Raw genomic sequence first — 6,000 nt, 5'->3', positions numbered from 1 at the left:
GCATCTGGAACATGTTTTTCCTCGAATCCAGCACCCTTGTTCTTGAGTTTACGGCCGTAAACACTTCAAACCTTCAAAGGTCGTAAACCCTTAGAAAGACAGTTCACGGCCGTAAAACCCTTTCACGGCCATAAACCCTTCCTAAGTGGTGCATTAGACTGAAAACCCTCTTTCCTCGATTCAATCAAGTCGCGGTAACATTCCTTAACCGAAAAAAGTGTTTTTCTAACACTATATCTAACGAAATCGCTAATTTAGATACATATATGTATTTAATTGTTATTAGGATTCCGTTAAGCGCCACGTATAATAACGTGAGGGTCTTCATTTCCAGTTCAGCGCTTTCCCACAACAAACAGTGAGTTCATACCCCTACGATTTTATGGTTTTTATACGTTTTCAGGGGGAATACAAGCCAAACAAAAATGACTTTGTGAAAGGAAACAAAAAGGTTTTCAACCATTTTAAAACTTATGCAATTGATCCAGTCCAACGATTTTCATAAAATATGCAGATATTTTATTCCCTTTTGTATTATGTGGAGCATAAGGGACACTTTCAAATCATAATTGCATAATTTTCAGAACAAATCACGAACTAAGAACATAACTTTTCAGACAAACTATAATAGGTATAGTTTGGGGAATACATTACCAGTTTTACCGATACGAACTACTTACTTGGTCAATTATATAAACTATGGAAGATTTAGTTTACGATATTCATTACTACGTTCAGATAACAAGAGTATAACACTAAATAATTATTTTACGTATAATTATTTATACTCTACCAAGTATACAAACGATTTCATATATGAGAACACGATACAGAACAACACGTAAACTAGCTAATACAGGATTGTGAGACATCTCTTCATTTGTACTCTTCGGGGTATTGGTTAAATACTCAACATTTAGTATAGCCAGAGTCTCCTGGAGGGAGAGCGTGAGATTTGTCAATAGATCTATTCAGGACTGACAATCCCACACCTAAACTACTAGCTACAGTTAGGCAGGCATGCTTGGGGTGACAAATATCATACCATACGACACCTGAAGAAACGTCGCTCAGGTCATCATTCATATCAAGCATGGTTATACAAACTCACAAGAATATAAACTAACCTTTTTTTACGGGATTTCATTCTTCACTACTTTTATTTTAAATAATAGAACTACTACACATGACACTGGAGGGTTTCCAGGGATACAATACATGGTTTTATTTTAAGTAATAAAACTACTATACATACTGGTGGTAGCCAGTGTTTTCAAACAGAACATGCACTACATACTGGTGGTAGCCAGGGTTTTCAAACAGAATATACTATACATATAGTAACGAACAAACATGTTAGAAAATAATGGATTTTTTTGGGAAACATGCATACATTTTTCAGATTCATTAACAGGTTTTCACTACAAAACCTGCTTATGAAATCACCAGCTTTATGCTGATACGGTTTCAAAATCGCTTGTATTCTCAGGGCACCAGTAGACAGGTACTCTCGTTGGCTTTCGACAAGACGGAGCATTCGGAGTCTCGTCTTTATATTTTTGTTACTTTTGATGTATACAAACAATGAGACAAACAGATGTAGATATTCATATTATATTGTAATGGTTGTGTTTACTTTGATTACTATGATGCAATTGTTGTGATACTATACATGACGTCCTCCACCCCCGAAGGTTTCTGTCGTTTCAGTGTGGGGGTGTTACCGTTTCCATTAACTTTTGAAATTCAGTGGTTAAGATGGGATTAGTAGATTCGAAAATAATGTCATCAACGTAAATTTGAACAATCATCATATGGTTAGCCTCCTTCTTACGAAAGAAGGCAGGATCAACAGTACCTTATTTAAATTTAGATTATTTAAGAAAACGAGTCAGAGTTTCATATCATGCCCTCGGTGCTTGTTTGAGACCACATACTGCCTTATCTAGAACATAGTAGTGATTCGTATATTTTTCATTCGCAAAGCCAGGTGGTTGTTCATGTTAGACGGTTTCTTCCAGTTCACCATTCAGAAATCCACACTTCACATCCATTTGATATACAGAAAAGTTTTTGTGAGCTGCATAGGCAAGAAACATACGAACAGATTCCAATCTACCCACCAATGGGAATGTCTCTTCGTAGTCGATTCCTTCTTCTTGATAGTAGCCTTTAACGACCAATCTTGCCTTGTTGTGAGTTATGTTTCCCGCTTTATCTATCTTATTGCGAAATACCCATTTCATTCCGACAATAGAAGCCTCCTTCGGAGTGGGAACGAATACTTTATTTCGTTCAAACTCGTTGAGTTCTTCCAGCATTGCTTAAACCCAATCTGCATGATCAAGAGCAATTTTCACAGATTTAGGCTCAATTTTAGAAATGAAAAAATTAAGCATGCAAAATTCCAATTTTGAAAATAATGCAGTTTGTTTTGTTTTTTTGTTGAGACCTTGTACGAACTCCTGGAGATGAATCTCTGATCACTTGAGAACTTGGATGATCTTTGGTCCATTTAGTCATAGGAGGATAATTTTGATCATATAGTGGATCAAATTCTGCAAAAACTTCTTCAAATTCTGATTGTACATCGGAGTCATTATTTTTATTCTCCCCCTAAAAATTTGCATAAGACCCATCATTTAGAATCGGATTCTCCCCCTGGAATGAATCATCAGTTTTGGAGTTCGAAGTGGAACCCTCCCCCTAGAATGGAGCATCAAAAGGTTGTGGTGAATTTGGGAATTCAAAAGCATTCAGAATTGGCTCTTCTTGAGAAGTCTTGATGTTTTTAGCAGCTTCATCAACAATCTTCTTTAATCCATCTTCTTTGTAGTCCTTGGTCTTCGATTATGAGTAAATAGCTTTTTCAGGCTCATTAAAAAAATATAGAAATTCCTCATATAAGTTCATGAGAGGAAATGTCATAGAACTTGTTGATGGAAAGATTTCCCCTGACTGATAGTCTTCTTTCTGATATTTCTTCATATAGTTGTCATCGAAGGTGACATAGTAGGTTTCTTCAGTCTTTCTTGATTTCATATTCAGAACCCTATATGCCTTTGAAGTTAAAGAATAACCCATAAATATTCCTTCATTTCCTTTCACATCGAATTTGTTCTGATTTTCTTTACAGTTGAAAAGAAAGCACCTGGAACTAAATACATGAAAGAATTTAGCATTAGGTTTCCGATTCTTCAAAATCTCATAAGGAGTAATTAGAAATCTTTTATTTATGTAGGAACGGTTCTGTGTGAAGCAAGCAGTTGCAATAGTGTCAGCCCAGAAGTAGAGAGGAAGATTCTCAAATGATAACATCGTCCTTGTAGCTTCGCAAAGAGAGCGGTTTCGTCTTTCAACTACTCCGTTCTGCCGGGGAGTGTAAGGCGAAGAAAAGTTGTGAAATATCCCTTTTCTAGTTAAGAATTCTTTAAATGCTTATTTTTGAATTCCGAACCGTTGTCACTGCGAATTTTCCGAACAGGCTTTCATAGTTAAAGCTCAATCTGCTTGATGAAATCTATTAGTTTCGGAGTTACATTTGATTTCTGTCTAAGAAAGAACACCTAGGTAAATCTAGAAAAATCATCAACAATAACCAGAATATCTTTATTACCACCAATACTTTCGATGGCTGATAGACCACAAAGATCAATGTGCAACAATTCCAATGGCTCAATGATTTTGGTATTGATGATGGTTGAGTGACTCTTCCTGCTTTGTTTTCCAATCTCACAGGTAGCACACAAATGTTCCTTCTTGAATTTCAGAAGAGGTAAACCACAAACAAGATCACCAATGACAAGCTTGTTTATATCCTTGAAGTTCAGATGGGAAAGCCTTTTGTGCCATTGCCAACTATCATCCGAAGATTCTTTCGTAACCAAGCAAATAGATGGCTTCCTTTTGATTGGAAACAGATTTAGTGGATACATCTCTCCCTTCCTTTTAGAATTTAGAAGCATTGCCTTGGATTTCTTTTCAGTTATCTTTTATCCTTCTTCATCAAATGATACCTTCATCCTTTTACCTACAACCAATTGCAAAACACTCATTATATTGTGTTGCAGACCCTCGACATATGCTACCTTCTTAATCGATAATTCACAATTTGTAATCATTCCATAGCCTTTTATTTCCCCAGTGCGTTGTTTCCAAACTTCACTCTACCGTCATCCTTTAAAGATCTAAACTCTTGTAATTCTTCTTTTCTCCCAGTCATGTGACGAGAATAGCCATTGCCGATATACCATTCTAAATCATATTGTTCGTCTTGCATAACATGTAAAAATTAGATAGATTTAGGAACCCAAACTACCTTGGGTCCTTGTGATAATTTCTTTTGAACAGAAATATCTTAGTTTTATCAACCCAAAATGATTTTCTATTCAAAACATGATTCTTCCCTTTTTCGATTTTTAAAACTTTCACTTTGATATCACAAAGATTAATTTCAACAAAACTAGATTTTCATTGATTATGTTCTTTGATTATTGGTGCCATTATTTTGAAAATGCCTTTTCCTCCTCTTTCAAATTTGTTTCGTATTCCTTGAGAGAAATCTTTGGTTCCGAAAAAACTTTACTTTTACCCTTAAAATCTTTTGATTTGTTGAGAGGATTAGAAAACTGTGTTTTTGGAGAACACTTTGATTTTGGTTTTTCAATTGGTTTCGAAACTTGTGATTTTGGAGAAAATTTTGAGTTTGGTTTCGGAATTTGAGAGGAATCAACCTTTAGATTAGAAGATCGTTCTGAATTGATAGATCTTTGATTTGAATTCTTATTTATCCAAAAACGCTTCCTTTCTTTCAGATTATTCCTATATCTAGCATTCATCTGCCTTTTCTTAGCAATAAGTTCTTCAGCAGACTTATGAATGTTAGATTTTGGCTTTTTTTCTGACTGGCGTTTCCTTTTGTTTCGAAGAGGTTTCACTGGAAACGACTTTTGTGCTACTTGGTCCAGCCAGATCGTAACAAAGGTCCACACGATTCTACGATTCTGAAACGTATTTCCCGTTTGTTTTTCATGAGTTCATTTTTGAAAGACCTTTTGTTTCATCTCCATTATCAATTGGCTTCGACTAGAAGAACTCATCGCATCCATTTGCACTATCATCAACAACTAGGGACGTTAGTTCAGATGTATCGAAAACTTTTGTAGATTTGTATGGAGAGTACAACAATGATGTATCAATCCATTAAACTCTAATGAGTTCAATACATTGTGGATGTCCTTACATGTTGTAACAACTATAATACATGTGCTAGACATGTCATACAATGTGTTTTATAGAAACGCATATCACCCAACATAATTCATAATGCCATGATCATGTGGGAGTATTCTTAAATGTACTATAGTTGGTACATACTTAAATTGATAGTAGAACAATTCTTTTGGGTTGCTCTTAAAACTAGCAACTAGACATTTTGATATTTGGAGAGAGATTTTTGATTTATTATTGTTAATAAATTGAAATAAGTAATTTGTTAATATATTATGAAAATAATATATTGATTAGAAATAGTAATATTTAATTAATATTTAATCAGAAATTAATTTGAATTAATTTTAGGATTAAAGGAATTAATTAAAATTGTAGGGACTAAAGTGTGAGAAAAAGGCAATCTAGAACCCTCCATAGGCTTGGATAGTTTTCTTATGGCCTATGGGTTCTAGAATAGTCGTTGGTAGATAAGCAGGAAAGTGGATAACTGCCTGGTTTAAGATTATCTTGGATTAGGGTTTTGTAACATACACATTCTGAAATTGTGTATTGTTATTATTAAAAATAAATAAAATTGAGTGTTGAGTTCTAACAGATAGTTTTTACTAGAAATGAAGTAAAACTATGTTTAGAATCACTCATAAAATATTGGAAGTCTTATGAGATTCCAATTAGTAGCCAAATAGTAAAATATAGCGAAAATATAAAATTTGGAATAAGTAAAATTTTATTATTGAAATTTGTAGATAATCTCGTTAGAAACATTTA

The sequence above is a fragment of the Lactuca serriola genome, chromosome 3, assembly GCF_051521515.1.
Source record: "Lactuca serriola cultivar US96UC23 chromosome 3, Lser_US96UC23_V15, whole genome shotgun sequence".
NCBI lineage: Eukaryota > Viridiplantae > Streptophyta > Magnoliopsida > Asterales > Asteraceae > Lactuca > Lactuca serriola.
The sequence above is the reverse complement of the archived record's forward strand: the minus strand, read 5'-3'. Positions refer to the sequence as shown.